The 24,011-nt window shown below is 40.0% G+C and overlaps 1 protein-coding gene across 1 annotated transcript in view; it reads left to right on the top strand.

The window, feature by feature from the left end:
- MLANA (melan-A) overlaps positions 1-24,011 on the top strand; it is a 64,263-nt gene that overhangs the window by 19,271 nt on the left and 20,981 nt on the right. The window lies entirely within an intron of this gene.

The raw sequence follows: 24,011 nt of genomic DNA, 5'->3' as shown, positions 1-24,011 counted from the left end.
TCTTCTATGTGGGCACACCATGGCCCTCTTGGATTTAGAAACTCTGGACAGCACTTCAGAAACCAGTACTACCCTTGGGGGCCATTTTAAATGTTAAAATCACCAATGAAAAGCACAAAATGTGGCAGTAAGTAGATCTTAGAGTAATTCTTTGCAAAATGAGGGCTTAAACAAGAAAACAGAGTGTTGGCTGTTCAGTCTCAGCTGGGAACATGCCTATTAGATGACTCCAATTTTTCAAGGCTATGTGCATGTCCATCCCCAAAGCACCCTGAGTAGCACTGATTTTAGGATTACTAAGATTTTAGAAGGCAAATTCACAGATACAGAATCCACAAATGATGAAGATCAACTATTCCTAGACTTCACTCTTCTCCCTCCCTGGTAATCTACTGGTGCCTCCTATTGACTGAACCCAATCAGAGAGCACAAGAGCCTGTTGGTGCAGACTGATAAAGGTCAACTTCCTGAGCACTGAGCAAATGGTCAAGAATAGAGTGGAGATCTACAAAATATTTGGCATATCCTCCCCTGTTATTTGTAGAATTGACTGAGATGCCTAAAGGATCTGCCCATTAATTTACCAGCATTTACTGAGCACCTAGGCCTAGGGCATGTACCATGATGTATGTGGTAAGAAAGGTCTAAAAAGGCTAGAAGACACAATCCCTATTTTCTAGGAACTTAGGGTCCAGAAAGGACAGCTAATAGTCAACAAACAGATGTTTAGCACCTCCTACATCCTGGACTGTTTTGGGTGCCCAGGATACAGCAGGACCCAACATAAAGCTTTGCTGTGGCAGCAGGTACAGACCAGAGGAGAAGTGATGTGTAAAGAGTTCACTACAGGATAAGTGCTCTCATTGGAGCATCTACTTGTCAGAATAATTTTAGCATAGAAGGTGACTTTGGGTTGTTCAATGAGTGCATCCTGGAGGCAGGAAAGTGTGTATTCAAAGCCAGTGCCTGCAGCTCAGATTAGGGGAAGAATGATGAGAGATGAGGGCCCATCTAGGCACAAATGTGATTATATTAAAAGTCCCAATGCTGAAAAGTACCAAAGAGAAGGACAGATAGAGCACTTTAGGAGCTCACAGGATAGTTAGATTATATTGAACCAACCCTATATAGATGAGCAAGATTTGGCCATGCAGAGAGAGAGAGAGAGAGGATCCAGATAGGATATTCCAGAGCTCCTGGAAAATATAGAATCTGGCAAAAAGCACAACTGAAACTTGAATCTACTACCTCTGACTCTTAGTCATATCTTCTCTCTGTGCTTTTTCCATTTTGCTTCCTCCTTTCTTTTTCCTTACTAATAAAATGGAAGTGCTTTTGAAATAGGATATTTTCTGTCCTGAAGAGGACTAAATAGAATTCTGTCCTTGGCAAAGATAATCTGTCCATTCATCTGTTCGTTCATTTCTCTCTCTCTCTCTCTCTCTCTCTCTCTCTCTCTCTCTCTCTCTTTCTTTTCTTGGTTGTACCTGGGTTTAAACTCAGAAGTGCTCTACCATAGCCCTGGCCCTTTTTAATTTTTTTGTTTTGAGACAGGATCTCACTAAGTTGCCCAGGATGGCCTCAAAGCTGTGATCCTCCTGCCTCAGCCTTCTGAGTCACTGGGATTACAGGCATGAGCCACTGCACCCAGCTGGTCCACAATTTAAAAAAAATATATTAATATAGACACTTTCGACTTCTGGGATAATATTAATGGTGGTAGCTTTCTGTGTGCATGGATGCAGGCAAATGTCCATGAGCAAAGAGCCATGAGCAATGTCCCAAAAGTGAAGGTCTTCTTCATGTTCCGATTCAAGGCTGTTATATGTGTGGCACTAGCCTCTGCCCTAGGGGAAGGAGAATGAGGGGCTCTGAACTTGAGATGTTAGGTAAGAGGAATAGAAAACCAGTTCACCTGAGGCACACGCAACAGGAAGGGAACATCCTAATATCAGGACATGGGAATCCCACATAACACTGAACGGTATTGCATTCCCTCCTTATGCAGGGCTGTGAGCAATCCTAGGATGGAATCACTCGGAGAGGACAGACAGTGTGATGAAGGCTGTGTCAGGCACCAACTTAAGAAGCAAGAAATATCATTTTTTAGTTTCTCAATTCAATTTCTATCTCAAATGCCCAGTTCCCAGGGGTACTGGGAATAAACCTTATTAATCAGGGGCTCAGGCCCTGCCACCATGTCTTTGCCAATTGCTGCTTAGGTGCTTGGGTTCTTGCCTTCCTGACACCTTCAGTATTTCTACTCCCTGTCTGCCATGTGGTGGGACCCAGGAGTCCTGCTTTCTTGTGCCTCTGGGGAGTTATTGAATGTACCTGAACTACCTCCATGGTGGTCCCCTCTTAGAGGTTTTGCCCAGGTCCCTGTCTAGAATCAACCCTCTTCCCTTCTGTCATTCACACTCGCCTCCTTGCCCTCACACCTGTTTTGGGTCAGGAATCTTTTCTAGTTGGCTCCTGCTATGGTTGTCCCTTTCAAAACTTACATTAAAGCCAGTTGAGGTGGTACACTTCTGTAGTCCCAGTTACTTGGAAGACTGAAGCAGGAGGATCTCTTGAGCCCAGGAGTTGGAGACCAGCCTGGGCAACAAAATGAGATCCTATCTCAAAGAAACAACAACAAAACTTCAGCTGGAATTTAACTGCTATTATAATAGTATTAAGAGGTAGGACTGTTAAGCGGTACTTAAACATTTAAGGCTTCACTCTCATGAATGGATTAATGCCTTTACCACAGGAGTGAGTTCTTTGTCAGAGGGAGAATTTGGTGCCTTCTCTCTCCTCCCACTTGTTCTCACACCCTCTCATACCCCTAGTATTCTGCCACCCTGATGACAGAGCAAAAAGGCCCTCACCAGATGGCAGCACCTCAGTAATGGACTTAACCTCAGAACTGTGAGCCAATAAATTTCTGGTCACCATAATTATAGTCTGTGGTATCCTATGATAGCAGCAGAAACCAAACCCAAACCCTGGCTTAGTAAAAAGCTATGCTCTCTGTCAATATGATTTTGCATTTCCTGAGAGGCAACAAATACACAATGGCCGTGTGTGTGTGTGTGTGTGTGTGTGTGTGTGTGTGTAAAATCCAAAAAGCAAAGCATTGGGGAAGGAAAATGTGTGTGTGTGTGTGTGTGTGTGTGTGTGTGTGTAAAATCCAAAAAGCAAAGCATTGGGGAAGGAAAAAATGGGTTAATAACTTAATAGCGTTTTCCCAGGACATCATCATTGTCCTTAGGCTGTGCTGGATTTGGGGAAACAGATTCTAGCATTTTTCTACTCAAAATATATGGTGGAATATATGAAGGCCGTGTCAGGCACCAACTTAAGAAGCAAGAAATATCATTTTTTAGTTTCTCAATTCAATTTCTATTTCAAATGCCCAGTTCCCAGGAGTACTGGGAATAAACCTTATTAAACAGGGGCTCAGGCCCTGCCCCATGTCTTTGCCAATTGCTGCTCAGGTGCTTGGGTTCTGCTTTGGGGAAACAGATTCTAGCATTTTTCTACTCAAGGTATATGGTGGAGTTTTCAAAGTCACACTTGCTGATTTTTACTTTCTGTAAAATCCGTTTTCCATTTTCACTCCTTATTTTCAGTATAACTTTTAATGAGGAGGAAGCGGGAGCCACTTACATCAGTTTGATTAAAAGTCTATTTGTCTAGTTCGTCTAGTTCCTGAGAGGGCACTAAAAACAAGTTCTTTCCCCACGGAATTGGACAGTTGGGAGCCTCAAGCACACAGAACAGGCTCTGAGACCCTATGAGAGAAGGTGGGGGGAGGTGCTGAGCCAGTGAGCAGCCAACCATTCTCCTCTCCCCAAAGCCACTGAGCTCATGCTGACCTTGGAGAAAGGATGAAGGTCCTTCCTGGTCTGCCTAGCAGAAAAGCAGCCCAGGTCAAAGGATCTCAGTAGGAGCAATAGCAGTGGCAGGGGAGGAGCACTGCATCTTCTACTCTGTGACCATTCTGGGGAGAAAGACCCTGGTACCTCTCTTTTTATGGGGCCAGTTGGATGTCATTCTTCCCCTTATCAGAAGTGACCAAATGTTCAGGGATTGCCCACAGAGACACAGGCCAATCACCAATCCTTTAAAAATGTAGAGTTAGTTAAAAAAAAAAAAAAAAAAAACACATACTTTTTATTTCATACTTAACTTTGACACCTAAAGCCAACTTCTTGTATTATAATCAAGGAGTGATTAATCATTAGGGCCCACGTCTTTAACTTTTTCAGGGCACAGACTGACCAAAGCAAGTTCTCATTATTAAGGGTGTTTCCTTATTTGGGGCCATAGGAGGGGCTCAGGCCCTCTAAAGGTTCACATTCCAGGGCCTCACCCCTCCCTCCCCCAAGACATTGTGTGACAATTCAATGAAATGCAATAGGGGAAAGCCAAAATCTGATCAGCTTTCTTAAATATGAGTCAGTGAAGAAGAGTTTTGTCTAGAAGAGAAAGAAACTCAAACATCTGTTTCTGGTAGCACAGGGATTCTGAGAAAACTTCTTTTGAGCCAATTTTTTTGCCCTGAGTTAAAAATCCCAGATCCTGGGACACTGGAAGTATCCTTATGGTAGTGAGAAACTCAGTCCTCAGTGAGAGAGCCACCACCCCATTGTCTTAGACTAATGTCAGTTTAAAGGTCTTAGTAGAAATGGAATGGTAGAAATGTCACCTTTCTGGCACCAGGCAGCTCAGTGACTTTGCACTTCACTGCAGGCTGTCGCGGGGGAATTTAAAAGCAATACGAGTCTCTGCAAATGCCAATGACTTTAAAACACACTGTAACATAAACTGGGATCTGGCAGATTCTAAGAATTGCCTTTCCATAACCACCACATTTTTATGATAAGTCCTAGAAACATCAGTTTCCCATTTTCACTTCTTGCCTCAAGATGACCATGGTTCTGATAAGGTCAGAAAATGAAAGTGATAAAAAGCAAGGAGCAAAAACCTGCCCCACCCAGCAATGATAACAATGAGGGAGGGTCTAGCTGAGGAGAAAGTAGAGCACCCAAGTGACCTGCCTCAGGGCTGATGCTGTGCTCTGATTTAGCTAAGTGCAGCTATATACCCACTAGCTTCACTGTTCAAACTGGAGGGAAGGTCAAGGGCATGCCTGGCAGTGGGAAGTTTCTTGGAGCCTTCAGAAACTAAAATATTTTTTTAATCATAGAAGCCATGCTTTTTCTTCATTGAAACTTATAATAATTATATCTTTCCAAACATATTTTCTTTTTATTGTTTTTATAAAAATGGGATCATTCTATTTTATAACTTGCTTCTTTTACTTAATATAGTATGGATTTTTTATTGCTCTTAACAAATATTCACCTATATCATTTTTAAAATATTTATTTGTTCTTTTTAGTTACACATGACAGTAGAGTATATTTTGAACACACTTATACAAACATGGAATACATTTTATTCTAATTAGGATCCCAGTCTTGTGGTTGTATATGATGTAGAGATTCACTGTGGTGTATTCATTGGAAAGTTATGTCAGAATCATTCCACTGTCTTGTACCTATATCATTTTTGGTGGACTGAGTAGTTACTTGGTCCAGTAGTTTAGATCTGTTGTACTTCATTTGAAATCTTTATCGGTATTTAGATCGTTTCCAACTTTTTACTTTTTTTTCCCCTTCAGTTTCTGCAGAATCCAGGCTAGGTAAGTGCTTTCCTACTGAGCTACATCTTCAGCCTCCTGATTTTTTTCTTCTATGAAGGATTCTGTAATGGCCATCCTTGTAAAATACCTTTCTGTATCTATGCCCTTTTTTTTTTTTTAGTACTAAGGGTTGAACCTAGGGGTACTCAACCACTGAGCCACATCCCCAGCCCTATTTTGTAGTTTATTTAGAGACAGGGTCTCACTGAGTTGCTTGGTGCCTCACATTTGCTGAAGCTAGCTTTGAACTCACAATTCTTCTGTCTCAACTTCCCAAGCCACTGGCATTACAAGTGTGCAACACTGCGCCCGGCTGCATTTTTGAAGTTTTGAACAATAAGCATGCATTGCTTTTAGGATAATTTTTAATCAAAGACGTTATGAGTGAATAAGAGCAGATTTCAGAAATGTAAGCATGCTACACACGTATACATAGTAGTAGAGTACCCCAGGGCTCAATCTTCAGTGCCATAAAAAAGAAAAAAGAAAAGAAGGCAAAGAAAGATGACAACATCACTTAAATAGCACACTCTGCACATGTATACATATGTTATCTCTGAACAACCCACTTTTATTACTAGGCCCAACCTTTGAGAATTCTATGCACCCTCCTTCAGGAGATGGCTGGCCAGCCTGAAGGAGGTGATCACTGGACAGGAGGCCTGTGTTCCAGAACCCTCTGCACCTCAGTTCTGAATTTCAGTTGGAAGGTATCCTGCAAATTTCACTGTAACTATTGATGTCCTACGTGTGTTATGATGAGGTTTGTTTTGACAGGTCCTGATATTAACAGGGATTCAAATACTCTTCCTTATTCTTTTTTGCATTTTGAAGTTTTTTGTTTGTTTTTGTTTTTGTTTTTTTGGTACCAGGGATTGAACTCAGGGGTCCTCAACCACTGAGCCACATTCCCAGCCCTATTTTGTAGTTTATTTAGAGACAGGGTCTCACTAAGTTGCGGTGGAAAAGACTCAGAGGGAGCTCATAGAAATGAGAGTCCTTCATATTGGGTGAGTCTTTCTTTCATTAGTGTTGGGACTATGTTGTTTGTTGAACTTTTCCCAGGTACCTTTTTTGACTTTTAAACTGCACCAAACAGATATGGTTCTGTTCCAGGGCTTCACAGAATAGTTCCTCACACAGCCCAGAGGGTATGAGAGAACACTCTCAATAGAGATGATGACAAAATGATAGCACAGAATGGCAGATTGCTTGATGCTTTCAAAATATTTTGCCCATAGATTATCTCACCTCTGTCTCTCAACCACTCTAAAAGGCTAATTCGAGTCAGGGATGGTTGAACTTGTGATTTCATAGAACTGGAAGTATAAGAAATCAAATTTGAAAAACTATTCAAACCCAAAATACTTGATTTGAGTTGATAACATTATTAAAATGTTTTCCACAAATGTGCCTGGTGGATGAGGGATCTAGATGAGATAACCATCTAGATGTGTGAATAGAGGGTGGAGATGGGAGGGCAAGGTGAATAGGTTCCTGCTGTGCTTCCTATTCCTTTTCTGGCTGCAGGAGCTTTATTTATTTATTTTTTTTAATATTTATTTTTTAGTATTCGGCGGACATAACATCTTTGTTTGTATGTGGTGCTGAGGATCGAACCCAGACCACATGCTTGCCAGGCGAGCGTGCTACCGCTTGAGCCACATCTCCAGCCCAGGAGCTTTAGTTTTATAATCTCACTCAGCCTCATTGGCCTCCTCTGTAAAATGGGCCTAGTAATAAAATTGGGTTGTTTGAAGAGATAACATATGTATACATGTGCAGAGTGTGCTATTAAAGTGATGGTTGTCATCTTTCTTTGCCTTATTTCCTTTTTTTTCTTTTTTATGGCACTGGGACTGAGCCCTGGGGAACTCTACTACTGAACTATATTCCCAGCCCTTTTTTATTTTTTATTCTGAGACAGAGTCTTGCTAAATTGCCCAGGCTAACCTTGAATTTGCTATCCTCTTGTCTCAGCTTTCTAAGTCATTGATATTACAAGCTTGTGCATTACCACACCCAGCCTTATTTTTTTTTCTTAAAACCCAAGAAAACCACATTTTCTTACTTCAGAATATAGAGCCAACAGCATTGGGGGGTTGAGGAGCCCCACAGCCCACTGACTTATCTTAGAGAGTCTGGCTGGCAAGAGGGCCTGAATCACTCTTGGTAGTTGAGAAGGAAGAAGTATAGAGCAGGGGTCCCAGGGGCTGACTTTGGGCACCTAGAGGACAGGGCATTTTGCCAATAAGTCACTATAGTCAACTGACCACCTCTGACTAGGTTTGGAATGAAGAGAGCTGAAACCCACTGCACTGAGAAGCAATGGAATGGGGTAGTTGATGGCCTAGATTCAACAGCCAGTTAAGCGGGGTTTATGTCTCTGTCCCTTCACATCCCAGTTGTCTGCACTTGGGCAAGTTACTTAGCCTCCTTGTACTTCAGTTTCCTCATCTGCGAAAGAGGGATGATGATGATAATAGTATCTATTTCCAGGGTTGTTCTGAACATTAAATGAGTTTTTAGAGAGGAATCATTAAGAACTGTGGCACCAGGCACAAATTTGCTCTTTTATGGAATGAACCAACTGTTTGGGTCAGAAAAGGTGTTTGAGATTGTACATTATGAGCTTGGGGACCTTGGCGCCTCCCCTGGGTGCTTGGCACCCCTGTGTAGCTACATTCATGAATTCAGGCAAAGGTCTGTCCTGGTTGTCAGACAGCAGCTCCCTAATTGCTATGTCATAGCTGGGGGACCCCACGATCTATCTCTAGCTCCCTACCTCTCCTGGAAAAAAACAAGGAACAGAACCTGCAGTTACCTCAGGTGGTTTGGAGACTGTGAATTAGTTCATGTAAAAGGATGGATACTAGTTTGATGCTAAAAGTCAACGGTCAACTGAAAAAACAAATCTGCCCTGGGGTTTGAAACAGCAGCCTCCTGAGCCAGCCAGGCGGAGCATTCCAGAGATGCAGGCAGCCTGAGAACACACATTCTAGTTGGAGGAACATGACAGGAAATGGGGCCTTACCATTCCTGCTGGTCATGTAACTGATAAAGTCTGAGAACTAACAGCAGAGAAAGAAATCTGATTTTTTAAAATAGCAAAATATGCTCTATGAATAAAGTACTGAACTTTTACATATCATTTAATATAAAAGATTATGCCCAAATGTACCAAAATTTAAGAAACCAAATGTGCTTGTCATAGGGACTGGGATGTAGTACAGTGGTAAAGTACTTGCCTGGCACATGAGAGGCCCTGGATTTGATCCCTGGCACAAGAAAAAAAAAAGTTCATTATAAACAATTTAGGCTACAAGAAAATAGAATGAAGAAAATAAAATTTTCTGTGGTTGTTTTTGGTCATCTGATAATGTATACATAATATTATTGAACTTGACACAATTAAGGTTCTAAAGTGTATTCGATTATATATCTTGGCTTTCACATATCATGGCACTCTTTCATGTCATTAAATAATCTTCAGTATATCATGTTTAATAGCCATAATGCATCCTATTGATGGCTGGGCCATAAATATCTGAACTATCATTAGATATTTAGGTCATACAAACAACTACAAAGCTTGGCATTTTACAGCTGTAATGGAACAACCCCAGACCTAACGTGCACACTTCTGATTACATATTAAGGTCAAAAGCCTTTAATGCACTAGTTACTGAGATTCTACATTCTCCTCCATTATCAAGAACTCAAAAGCTCCCCTCCCAGGTCCCTGGAATTTAGGAGGAGAAAGATGGGAATAGTTGAACAGATCCAGGCAAATCATTGTCAGGACACAGTGCTGAAAGTTGAGGCTTTCAGTGAAGATAGGTTGAAATCTCAGCTGCTCACCTGGGGCCTTTCTGTGTGTTGCCACTTTTGGAGATTCTCTTCTCTGGGCTCCTGGCCTGCCAATTAGAAACTTATCTCAACCATCCTTAAGCAAAAGGAGGAGTCATTTAGGAGGATTCTGAAATATATTCTGTTGACAAAAGAAGGGCTTGTAACCAAACCACAACAGGGCAGAGATGTAGGTGGGCCTCAAGGGAAATAGGAAGTAGGGGGCAAGTGATGTCAGAACTTCCCCATCAGGTACACCCAACTGACCAACACAGATGGATGGCAGGTTCTACACAAATATAAACCCCACATCTCCCTCGAGGAGTGAGGAGGGGTTTTCAGAAGAAGGAGGTACTTACATTCCCTGGAGAAATGAAATGGTAATGGACTCTTGGTTTTTTCCCTTTGCAGTGCTGGGGATGGAACCAGGGCCTTGTATATGCTGGACAAGTGCATTTCCACTAAGCAACATCCCCGGTCCTTTTATTTTTTTATTCTGAGATTGGGTCTCCTAAATTGCCTAGACTGGCCTCAAACTTGCCATCCTCTTGCCTCAGCCTCCTGAGGGGGATTATAATTGTGCACCACTGTGCCTAACTTAGCCTCTTTTTTCTAAAGGGTTGAGGTTGCAAAAGGAACCTGGGGCTGCCTCCCTCTTGTGATGCTATTTACCCATGCACTGGAAGAGTCTGGGAGTCAGGCACTTAGTCTCAGTTTTGCTTGAGGCCTTAGGGAAAAAATATTTTTCTTTTGGGTTGTCTTTTCTAATTTGTTTCTGCTTATAGTATAGGGTGGTATGTCCTCCTTTTTTTTTTTTCATTCTTTTTTGGTACTTGGGATTGAACCAAGGGACACTTTACTACTGAGCTACATCCCCCTCCCCTGTTTTTAGAGACAGAATTTTACTAAGTTGTTCAGACTGGCCTTGAACTTATGATCCTCCTGTCTCAGCCTCCCAAATCACTGGGATTACAGGCATACACCGATGAGCCCAGCTTAAGTTTCTTTTCTTTTTATATTTCCTTCCTGAATATAGGCAAAGCATTTGGATTGTAGGCATTCTGACTTCTGTTGTTGTTTGGATTTTTAGGGCTTGGGATCTATTTTTTGAAGCATGGCCAAATGTGGATGCACATATCACAAGTGCTGCCTACCGTGACTTCTTTAAGCAAAACATGGTGTGATTGGAAGTGGGCCCATGTGAAGGGCTCACACCACTAACCACAAACTAGTACAGCTGGCACATCTAGCCCTGATTCTGTGTAGCTGCGTGACTGAATCAAGGAGTATTAGAGCTAGAAGGACCCTCACACTCATCTATTCCAACCCTCTCCACCAGAATCTACTCACTTTATAGATGAAGAAACTGGGACCAGAGAGAGGAAATCAGTTGTCCATAGTTACACACACAGAATTAAGCAGAGACAAGGATAAGGTGAACTATTTACTGTTAAAAAGTAAGAACCATCAACCTAGAATCATGTACCTAATGAAATTATCCTTCAAAAGTGAAGAAGAGACTTCCATTTTCAGTCCACCTTGTAAAGAGTTTAAAAATCATCACTCTGTCCTAATAAGAAGTAAAAAGCAAAACAAACAGAAAATTCAACTGTTCTTCCTAGATCCATCAGAACAGTGAGGTATAGTGTAAACTGCTTCCCCCAAAATTATCAGACAGGCAGATGCAAAGACTCACAACTTACTGGAACAGAATTCCAGGAGCAAAAATGTCTGCAGGAATCAGTGTTGGCATAGGAAAAGCCTGAACTATAATGACAAACTGCTGGAGGCTCAATGTTGACAGTTTGAGTTAAAAACACCAAGAGGCCATACAATTTGTGAGTTTTACTTAACAAGAGCTTTAACAAATTCTTATAATGAAAACTGGGGGAGGAGGGCATTCCCTTAAGCTTCTGGAGGTAGAAGGGAAGGAAACTGTTTTAAAATATGCCAGAGTATTCTGTTCCTCATAACAAGGGCTGACCTCAAGAAAAACTATTTTATCAGAGCCTAACTACCTTGGGAGAAAGGAAATATTCAACTGGCTCCTTTTAACATCTTGTCTCACAATAGCAGGGCAGGAAACTGAAAGCCTTTGTGATGTCACAGCCCCAAGGCACAGGCTCACTGAAACACTGAGACCTAATCATAGGACCATACCATGCTACAGATGCTTCCCTGTCACATCACTTACTGTAGTTCATCTTACTCAGTACATTATGTCTGTCTTACAACAAAAAATTACAGGGCAAATTAAAAGGCAAAAAAAGAAAAAAAGACAAAGAAAAGAAAGAGAAAAATCATCATTTGAAGAAACAGAACAAACATCAGAACCAAATTCAGATTTAGCAAGAATGTTCAATATCAGACCAGAATTTATTTTATTTTTTTGCAGTACGAGTGACTTGGACCCAGGGTGTTCTACCACTGATTTACATCTCAACATTTTTTATTATTTTGAAACAAGGCCTCACTAAGTTGTCCAGGTTGACCTCAAACTTGTGATCCTCCTGCCTCAGTCTCCCAAGTAACTGGGATTATAGGTGTGTACCATTGTGCCAGGTCAGACTACAACGCCAGGTCAGAAAACAACAATGACTATTTATTTATTTATTTTTGCAGTGGAGATTGAACCCAGGACCTTGCTCACATTGGGCCTTCCACTGAGGTGTGCCCCTAACCCCTATGACCAATATTCTAAGGACTCTCAGTATACATCATGCAAGATCAGATGGGTACTGTAAACAAAGAGGTGGAAATTCTAAGGAAGAATAAAAGATAAATGCTAGAGATCAAAACATAATATAGAAATGAATAATGTCTTTAATGGAATGTACACACGGCTAAGGGAAGAAATCTCTGAGCTTGAAAATGTGTCAATAGAAATTTCCAAAGCTAAAAAGCAAAGAAAAAAGGACTGAAGAAACCAAACAGACTAGTGTTTTCTTAACCAGTCCCCAGGAGCTGTTGCTGCTGTTTATTGGGGAACTACAGTTTGTGAACCACTGAACTATGGAGTATCAGAAGGAAAAAGATAAAGGAACATAAGAGATATTTAAAACAATAATAACCAAGAATTTACCCAAACTAATATCAGACAACAAACCACAAATACAGGAAGCTTAAGGAATGCCAAGCAGTATAAATGCCAAAACAAACAAACAAAACAAAACAAAACAAAAATCTCATTCACATCTAGGCATTTAATATTTAAACTGCAGAAAATCCAAGATAAAGAAAAAAATCCTAAAAGAAGCCAAAGAGGGAAAACCCATTTACCAAAGAGAGGAGAAAAAAATGAGAATTACATCTAACTTCTCTTCAGAAATCATGCAATCAAGAAGACAAGAGGCACTCACCTCCTCCCCCGCTGACCCACTTCTCCAGCTACACCCTACCAGCCTACAGTTGCTTTAATCCCTGCTCTCATAACCCAATCATCTCACCTCCAAACTTTCTTGCATTGTCTTACATGATCTTTCAGGGGACACTTCATATCTAAATGATAAGATTTTGCCTTCGGTCCCAAAAAGCTCATGCCTATCTCACAATGCAAAATACATTTAGTCCATTTTCAAGAGTCCCCGTATTCTCAACAGTTTCAGGTTTTTCCAAAAATACAATTTCAAAGTCTCCTCAGAAACTCAAGGCAAACTCGCAGAACGAGCCCTTGTAAAACTCAAAAGCAAGTTACATATATCCAATATATAAACAGCACAGAGTAAACATTTCCTTCTACAAAGGAGGAATAGGGACATAGAAAGAAGGTATGGGACCAAAGAAAGACTGAAGTCCAGATGGGAAAACAGGTCCTATATCTTCACATCCAGCATCTGGGGCACATGACATCGTGATGTTCTCACCAAAGGGCTGTGTAGTTCTGCCCCTATGGCTTTTCTGGTTGCAGCCCATATGACATCTCTTGGCTGCTCTCTGCTTTATTCCTTCAGCATTCCTCAGCAGACATTCCATGGTTCTGGCATTTCATAATCTCAGGGCCCTCCATTGCAATTTCAACTTTTTTCTCACATCTCCATGCATCACTCTCTCAGGGGCTGCCCTCAGGGATTCCAATCCTGCTGCACTTTGCCTGACTCCCCAGGCTTTCCTTTGAAATCTTAGTGGAAGCCTTTATCACCCTCTAACATCCTGCATTCCTGCAGAACCAGCAGCAGGAATGAGGTCTGCTGCCATCTGAAGCAGTAGCCATGCCTTCAGGGATGATGACTCCAGCAGTCTCTGAGTGCCTGGGTGGCTAAGCACAGTAAAACCATTTTCCAGGACCCCTGTGCAAGCAGGGTGCCTCACCGGTCTCTTCTCAAAATAATTTTCACTTTTATACCCTTGAGCCCCAGGTGAGTGTAGTCTTGCCAACTGCTAAGGTACCCTCAAGCTGTCTTTCCTATTGCTTCTGGGCAGCCTCTCTTTAGTGTCTATAATCTCTTTAATTATCACAACTTTCTTATTACTAATTTTACACCCAATTTTCTGGCCAAACTGAAAGATTTAAAAAAATCTTTCAGCTCTGCTTTCTATTTCTGATTATTATAATAAAGTTGGCTAAAAGCTGTCATCAAAACCATGCCACCAGCCAGCGTGGTGGTGCACACCTGTAAAATCCCTCAGGAAGCTGAGGCAGAAGGATCATGAGTTCAAAGCCAGCCTCAGCAACTTAGTGAGACCCTGAACAACTCTGTAAGACCCTGTCTCTAAATAAAATATAAAAAAGGGCTGGGGATGTGGTTCAGTGGTTAACTGTCCCTGGGTTCAATACCCAGTACCAAACAAACAAGAACAACAACAAACTTTCATGCCATTGCCTGAAGGCTATTCTATCTAAAAATTTTGTGCCAGATTATTTAGTCCATCACCTTTAAATTTAGCCTCACAGGAAGTTTCAGTACATGAGCAAAATTCAGACAACGTCTTTTCCAGAACATAACATGAATGGCCTCTAGTCAACTTCCAATAGAGTCCTCCTGTAGCTTTGAAACCTCCATAGTCCTATCAACACCATGGTCTTCTTAGCTCCCACCAGAATTACCCATTAAGCTCCACTTACAACATTCTAAAGCTTTTGCAGCTTGCACCATTAAACTTTACAAAATTCCTCCCACAAATTCCAAAAAACTTCAAAAGTTTCTGAACCACATGGTCAGCTTAGTCACAGCAACAGCCTCACTTCTTGGTACTAATTTCTGGGTTTTTTTTTTTTTTTTTGTGATAATTGTGAAAGTTGTGATAATTCACTACTGTGACCAAAAGACCTGATGAACAATTTTAGAGGAGGAAACATTTATTTGGGGGCTTGCAGTTTCAGAGGCCTCAGTCCATAGATAGCTGATTCCATTTCTTAGGGCTTGAACTGAGGGAGGACTTCATGGCAGAAGAATGTGGTAGAGGACAATAGCTCAGAATATTGTGCCAGGAAGCAGCAAGAGAGAGAAACTCCATCACCACAGACAAAATATATACCCCAAAGGCATACCTCCAATGACCCGCCTCCTCCAATCATACCTTACCAGTTTACAGTTACCTCACAGTTAATCCCTATCAGGAAATTAATTCACTGATTGAGTTAAGGCTCTCGTTACCCAATCAGCTCACCTCAAACCTTCTTGCATTGTCTCACATGAGTTTTTGGAGATATCTCATTTCTAAGCCATAACACTGAGTGACTTCAACACACTTCGTTCACCACGAGATAGATCATCCAGATATAAACTAAGTAAAGATTCTACAAATCTAAAAACTATAATTAATAATATGGACCTAAGAGACATCTGTAGCATATTTCATCCATCGATGACTGAATTTACTTTCTTTTCAGCAACATATCAAATATTTTCTAAAATAGACCATATTTTAGGTCATAAAGCAAATCTTATCAAATACAAAAAAATAGAGATGATTCTTTGCCTCCTATAATTGAATTAAATTGGAAATCAATGACAAGATAAAAAAGAAACCATTCTAACACTCAGAGATTAAATAATACATTTTTGAAAGATGAATGAATAGCAGAAGAAATAAAAAGAAATCTTAAATGTTAATATTGATATAACAAAAAATCTCTGGGACAGTATGAAGGCAGTTCTAAGAGGAAAATTTGTAGCACTGAGTTCATACATTAAAAAATAAAAGATAACAAACAAGTAATCTAACAGTATATCTCAATAACTAGCAAAATGAGAATAAATCAACACCAAAATCAGTAGAAGAAAAAATTAAAAGTAAAGCCAAAATTCAGTGAAATTGAGAATAAAAAAAATACAAAGGATTAATGAAATTAAGAGTTGGTTTTTTGAAAATAAACTGATAAACCCTTAGCCAAACTAACCAAAAGAAAGAGATGGAAGCCTCAAAGGTTAAAAAAAAGGAAATATCACCACAGACACTATAAAAATCCAGAATATCATTAGAAACTATTTTGTAAATTTGTAGTCTAATAATCTAGAAAGTCTTGAAGATGCTAGCAAAATCCTACAGAAAATATGACCTACCCAAATGGAACCATGAGAATTCAGAAAACTTAAAATAATGACATTGATACTGCTGTCAAAAGCCTTCAAACCTAGAAGATTCTCATCAGAGTTCTACAACCTTTAAAGAAGAACTAATACCATTCCTCCTCAAAATTATTCCAAGGAATAGGAAAGGAGTCAACACTGTCAAATTCATTCTATGAAATCAGTATCACCTTAATACCAAAACTAGAGAAAGATACATCAAGGAAAGAAAACTTCAGGCCAATATCCTTGATGAATATAGATGCAAAAATTCTTAATAAAATATTGGCAAACCACATACAAAAACGTATTTAAAAGAGAGTGCACCAACATCAATCAAGTGGGTTTCATCCCAGAAATGCAAGTTTGGTTTGACATACAGAAATCAATAAATATAATTCACCATATGAATATTTTCCTTAAAATAGTCACATGACTGTCTCAATAGATGCAGAAAAAAACATTTGGCAATACTTCATTCTTATTTAAAACTCTAGAGAAAGTAGGGATAGAATATTGTAAAGACCATATGTGATAAACCCAAGGCCAACATTATAGTGAAAGGAGAAAAACTGAAAACATTTTCTCTAAAAATAGGAACAAGTCAAGGATATCCACTCTCACTACTCTTAGCCAACATAGCCTTTGAAACTCTAGCCAGAGTGATCAGGCAAGAGAAGGAAATTCAAGGAAAACAAATAGGAAGAGATCAAATTATCTATTTACTAATGACATTATCCTATATTTAGAAGACCCCCAAAATGCCACCAGACTTCTAAAGCTGATTAACAAATTTAGTAAAGTACCAGGATTCAAGATCAATACACATAAATAAATCACTTTCCTATACTCCAATAATGAATCTGCTGAAAAAGAAATTAGGAAAATGATCCCATTCAAAATAACTTCAAAAAAATAAAAAATACTTTTTTTTTTTTTAAAGAGAGAGTGAGAGAGGAGAGAGAGAGAGAGAATTTTCCAACATTTATTTTCTAGTTCTCGGCGGACACAACATCTTTGTTGGTATGTGGTGCTGAGGATCAAACCCGGGCCGCATGCATGCCAGGCAAGCACGCTACCGCTTGAGCCACATCCCCAGCCCTAAAAAATACTTTTAATTAATCCAATGAAGGAGATAAAGGACATTTGTAATAAAACTATAGAAATTGAAGAAAGAAATTGAAGAAGACCTTCAAAGATGGAAAAACTTCCCATGTTCTTGGATAGCCAGAATTAAAATTGTCAAAATGGCCATATTACCAAAAATGTTACACAGATTCAGTACAATCCCTATCAAAATACTGATGACATTCTTCACAGAACTAGAAAAAAATCTTAAAATTAATTTGGAAGAAAAAAAGACCAAATAGCCAATGCCATCCTGAGCAAGAAGAGCCATGTTGGAGGCATCACAATACCTGATCACAAATTATACTACATAGCTATTGTTATAGCATGGCATTGGCACCAAAACAGACATGAAGACCAAGAGAACAGAATAGAAGACACAAAGACAAACCCACATAAATACAGTTATCTGATAGTAGACAAAGGTGCCTAAAACATATGTTGCAGAAAAAATAAGCTTTGTAACTGGGAACTGGGAAACTGGAAATCTACATATAGAAAAGTGAAACTTGTTCCCTATCTCTCACTCTGCACAAAATTAACTCAATGTGGGTCAATGACCCGTGAATTATATTATAAACTTTGCAACTGCTGGAAGAAAATGTAGGCCCAACATGCCAACAGGTTGGCACAAGAACTGGCTTCCTTAACAAGACTCCTAAAGCACAAGAAATAAAACCAAAAATCAATAAGTGGAATGGCATCAAATTAAAAGGCTTTTGCACAACAAAGGAAACAAGAGCATGAAGACAGAACCCACAGAATGGAAGAAGATCCTTGCCATCTGCTCCTCAGATAGATCATTAATATCTAGAATATATAAAAAACTTAAAAAGCTTAACATCAAAAAGCCAAATAACACAATTAATAAATGGGCAAAAGAACTAAACAGACTCTTCTCAAAAGAAGAAATAAAAATGCATTTGCAGGTAAATGGATGAAGTTGGAGAATATAATGCTAAGTGGAGTTAGCAAATCCTAAAAAACTAAATGCCAAATGTTTTCTCTGATATAAGGAGGATGATTCATGGGATTGGGAGAGGGAAGATGGGAAGATTAGATGAACTCTAGATAGGGCAAAGGGAAGGGAGGGGACATGGGGGTAAGAAAGACTGTGGAATGAGATGGACATCATTACCCTAAGTACCTGTATGAAGACACAAATGGTGTGAATATACTCTGTATACAACCAGATATATGAAAAAGTGTGCTCTATATGTGTAATATGAATTGTAATGTATTCTGCTGTCATATATAACAAATTAGAATTTTTAGTAAAAAAGAAAAAAAAATGACCAACAAAATACATGAAAAAAGTTAAACATCTCTAGAAATTAGGGAAATACAAATTAAAACTACATTGAAATTTCATCTCACTCCAGCAGAATGACAATGATCAAGAATACAAATAACAATACATGTTGGAGAGGATATGGGGGGAAAGGTACACTTTTACATTGGTGGTGGGACTGCAAATTAGTGCAGCCACTCTGAAAGCAATATGGAGATTCCTCAAAAAACTAGGAATGGGTTGGGCAATGTGCTGCATACCTGTAATCCCAGCAGTTTGGGAGGCTGAGGCAGGAGGATTGTGAATTCAAAGCCAGGCTCAGGAACTTAGCAAAGGCCTAAGCAATTAAGCCAGACCCTGTCTCAAAATAAAAAAAATAAAAAGGACTGTCGATGTAGTTCCAAAAGCTTACCTTGCATTCAATCCCTTGTACAAAAAAACAAAACAAAAACAACTAGGAATGGAACTACCATATGACCTAGGTATCCCACTCCTTGGTATGTATCAAAAGATCCAAAATCAGCATACTATAGTGACCCAGCTACATCAATGTTTATAGCAGCACAATTCACAATAGCCAAGCTATGAAACTAACCTAGGTGCCCTTCAACAAATGAATGGATAAAGAAAATGTGGTATATATACACAATGGAGTTTTATTCAGCTATAAGGAAGAATGGAATTATGGCATTTTACAGTAAATGGATGGAACTGAAGACCATCCTGCTAAATGAAATTAGATCCAGAAAATCGAAGGTTGAATGTTTTTTTCTGATATGCAGAGGCTAGTCCAAAATAAGGAAAAAGAGAACAGGGGAAGGGGGAGATTTTATCAAAATAGAAGAAAGATCAGTGGAGTTGAGGATGGGGATTAAGGGAAAGAGGAGAGGCAAGATAAGGGAATAACAATGGAAGGAACCTGCCTAGGTATATATATGAATATGCCACAGTGAATCTCATCATGTACATCCATAAGATATTAACTTAAGAAACATATATATAAGTAAATAATAGAAAGCTTGATAGAATAGAGGGAAGGGGGCAGACGGAGGGGAGGGAAAGGGGAAGTACTAAGGACTGAATTAGAACAAATTATATTCCATGCTTTTTTATATCACAGTGAATCCCAATGTTATATATAATAAAAAGAACCAATAAAAATAAATTAAAAATTTTTAAAGGGGGTTGGAGATATAGCTCTGTGGTGAAACACACCTGGGTTTAATCCCCAGCACCAAAAAAATAAAAGTAGAAGAGAAAGAGAAATAAAGACTTTCTCAAACAAAAATTGAGGGAATTTTTCATCAGTAGCACTATCTTACAAGAAATATTTTATTTGTACCAGGGATTGAACCCAGGAGTTCTTAACCATTGAGTTACATATCCAATATTATTATTATTATTATTATTACTATTATTATTATTATTATTATTATTATTATTATTTGAGACAGGGTCTCACTAAGTTGCCTACAGTATCGTTAAGTTGCTGAGGTTGGTTTTGAACTTGTGATCTTTTGGCCTTAGCCTCCTGAGTTTCTGAGATTACCGGTGTGCACTAGCACAAAAAAAAGTTTTAAAACATTCTTTAGAAAGAAGGAAAAAGAGACAAGGTAGGCAGATCTATATAAAGAAAGGAAGAGCAGTAGAGAAAGTACAAGTGAAGGAAAAACTTCACATTCCTTCAGTAAAGCAAGAAAAATAAATAAGTAAAACCCCCAAATCTTCTGCTGTTAGACTGAGCACATGTGGCTGGAAGAGGGAAGATGAACTGGATGGACTCTCTGGGGCAAGGACATTGCTCTCCCAAGAACAAGAGATGTTGGGAGTCTCCTGGGGCTAAGAGAAGGGCACATGAGTTGGCCAAGCCTGCATGAAGAGTGGCTGCCTCTATTTGGGTGGGGCCTGGCACTCTTCTGGGTGGGGAGAAAAGATAGAGGAAGGTGGGACCTGCTTGCCAGGTCTGTGATGAGAAAAAGCCCAAGAAAGGACATCTCACCCTGCCAGAGGCCTGAGGGAGGCAGTGCAGCCACAGGAAGCACCAACACTGAGGGCGTCAGCGAGCCAGTGGCTGTCTAGATACCTGGTGGGGACTGAGAAACAGAGGTCTAGGCATGAGATCTTGAAGGCAGCTCAACTGGGAAGATGCTGGTGGGCTTTTATCAGCTGGGGCTTTTCTCCTTCAGCTTGTACTTCTGTCTAGGCCAGAGAATGAATAAAGCCAGTGGTTCTTGATCTTCAGCTCATGTTGTAACTACCGGCAGAGCTTGGTTAAAACAGATGTCCATGTCCCCATCTCCAGCATTTCTGACTTAGTAGGTCAGGCATGGGGCTAGAAATGTGTTTTTTTTTTTTAAAGTCTGCAAAAGCTGTTGCTACTACTTGTTTTGAGGACTCCACTTTTCAAACCACTGAATTATGAAAGACAATTTAGTGTGACACCATGGTAGCACTGTACGTGTATCATCTCTTGTAATGCTCACCACAGCTCTGCTGGGTAGATGCTGGATAGTTTGTGAAACTCTGTTATGGGATGAATTATGTTCCCTCCCTTACCCCAAAATATACTGATGTTCTAATCCCCAATACCTCAGAATGGGACCGTATTTTGAAATAGGGTAGCTGTAGATGTAATTAAGATGAGCTGTTAGTGTAGGATAAACCTTTAATTTGATATGACTGGTATCTCTATGAGAAGACACAGAGAGGAAATGTTTAGTGAAGACAGAGGTACACAGCAAGACAGAAGTACACAGCAAGAAGACAGCCAGGGGGTGAAGGAGGCATCCTTGGAGGCCATCATGGAGTGATGGACCTATAACCCAAAGAATGCAGAAGGTCTCTAGCCACCACCAGAAGCTAGAGAGGCATGAAAAGATTCTCCCCTTCAGGTTTCAGAGGGACCATGGCCCTACTGAGGCATTGATTCTGGACTTACAGCCTCTGAAACTGTGAGACAATAAATTTCTGCTGTTTTAAGCCCCTACATCCACCCCAGTTTGTGGCATTTTTATAGCAACTCTACAAAAGGAATATATCCTCCAAGTCAAACTGACCTTGGGCTGTTCTCTCTATGGATGACTTTGCTATCCCTGGAGTGCCATGACACCACTGAGCCAAATATGGACATGAGGTGGCGTGGAACAAAAATATTGTCCAACGGGGGCACTCCATTCTGGATAGTGACAAACCAGCCCAGTCAGCTCCTTTACATGTGTGAAAGTTAAGAGGAGGCAGCAGAAAGTATCAGAAGGAGGAGGGCACCCTTTCCTGACAAGCCACTTCAGTCACAGTCCTTTGCTTAACAAGGATGGGCTTTGGAAATACGCTGTTCCTCCTAACAGCTCATCTCTCCACCTCACCTGAGACTGCTCACTTGTTTCCTTTGCACTCTGAAAGGACCTGAACAAACAAGAATAATCCTAAATTTAAAAAAATTTAAAATTACTATTTCCATTTCACAGTTGAACAAACCAAAGCTCCAAAAGGTTAGGTAATTTACCCAGGGTAACGTGGCTAATAAATTGCAGAGATAGGTCTTGGTGGCTTCTATTCTACCACCATATTCAGATTAACTATCATCCCTATGAGTTTAATCTGGGGTTTCCCAAGCAGAGACTCTTGGGATGAGGTGGGATTCGTTGTTAGTATCCCATATTTCAGTCCATGCTCCCTAAAGAGTACAAAATAGCCACACACGGGCCCAAGTAGGGTATATATTAGGTAGTGATCTTGATAAGCCACTAAAAAAGTGATTGCTCCCTCTCTTAATTTGGGGCCCAGAACTGACTTCATTCTTGCATTTCTACATGCATTTATTCCATTAATATTTACTAAATACCTTCCATGTTTTATAGCCTTTGTGGATTAGTGGGTTCATGCCTTTTTGTTTTGTTTTGCTTTGGGGATTGAACTCAGGACCTCACTCATGCCAGGCAAGTGCTCTAACATTGAGCCACATCCCCAGCTTAGGTTCATGCAATTCATTAATTTGAGGAGTTATCTTTCCAATCCTTAACCACTATTGTAGTATCCCTGTCCCTAAGCAACAGATATGACATTTACTATAGAGGAATTCACACAGGAAAGGGAGATATGCCTTGTAATATTTTGTCTCCTCAGATTATATGTATAATCTGAGGAGACAAAATATTATCACATAACATGGAGCATTAGAGGTATAGGAAGGGCATAAGCAACTCAAAATGTTTTGGTGATGACTGAATTAAGTCTTTTGCATATTGTAGGTGCTCAACCAGATGTTTATTGACTAGGTGAAAGAATTTGGGCCATGTACCAGTTAGGAATTACTTATCATGATGAACAGTTGTAAACCCCTTTCTTCAATAATTTATTATAATAATTATTTATATTACTTCTTCTTTTGCCGTATTGAGTATTTCAAAGACTTACCAGGCCCTCTCCAGAAAGACAAAGAAATATCAAGAATCATCAATAGCCTGATGTGAGTCTTTGGCCCCATAGCCAGCTGCTCTCAGGCAGTATCCCCTGAGACTCTGGCTGAGCTGCCTCCCTTTGATCCCCAAAGGGCTGGCACAAATCTCTAGACACATTAACTGGTGAAATGAAATCTGCTAGGATTTCTCACAGTTAGGATAATAGACATGCTTTATTCAGTTCAGTTATGCTAGTTCTCTTGATCAAACACAACCCTAATCCCCCAAACCAGCATCCTTGGCACTGGTTCATCAAGGAACCTTTCCCTTGGGGGCAAATGACACTGATCTTGGGGACCACTACTGCCTCTTTAGGACTGGACATCAAGTGTGGACCCAAAAAGTTGGCTGGCTGAATTAAGCTAAAGGACAGATAATTCCAGGGAGGAAATACAGAGACAGACAACCAGATTATCTGCCTCACACGGTCAGTGTCTCCAGGTTTCAGTTTGATTTCCAGTAGAATGTCAGGGATGATGGAATTATCCAACCCATGACCATAATTCCAAAAAAGCCCATAGCTGGGCTCTCCCTGCCAGAAGATAGTCAAATCAACTGGATTATTTTTTTTAACCTAACAAAATAAAATGCTACACAGACCTCACTTTTAAAATCAAACTGGAATTGAGTTTTTTAATTATCAAAAAAGTGATTTAGCCAACATTTTTTCCCTCAACAACCATAGTGAATAAGAAATTACAAAGCATAACTCTGACCTTGGCCTATTTCACTTTCTATCTCTTCCCCTTTCCTTTTCCCAGCAGCACTCTTGGGACTGGGCACAGTGGCACACTCCTATAATCCCAGCCATTTGAAAGATTGAGGCAGGAAGATCACAAGTTCAAGGCCAACCTGGACACTTTAGTGAGATGCTATCTCAAAATTTTAAAAAAGTAAAAAGGGGATGTAGCTCATGGTACTAGACCTCCAATACTGGGGGGAAAAACACCCAATATTACTCATGGAATCACAAGACCTCACCTTAGATAGAGGATATTGGCTAACTCTCCATGGCAGGGACAAGGAGTTTTATCAAAGGATTGCTTTGTTCTTTCCACACATAGAGGTTTTTTTGGTTTTTT

The sequence above is a fragment of the Spermophilus citellus genome (genome assembly GCF_964194105.1).
Source record: "Spermophilus citellus genome assembly, chromosome: 2".
NCBI classification, from domain to species: domain Eukaryota; kingdom Metazoa; phylum Chordata; class Mammalia; order Rodentia; family Sciuridae; genus Spermophilus; species Spermophilus citellus.
Note: the sequence above shows the minus strand (reverse complement) of the source record. Positions and strands in the feature narration are given on the sequence as shown.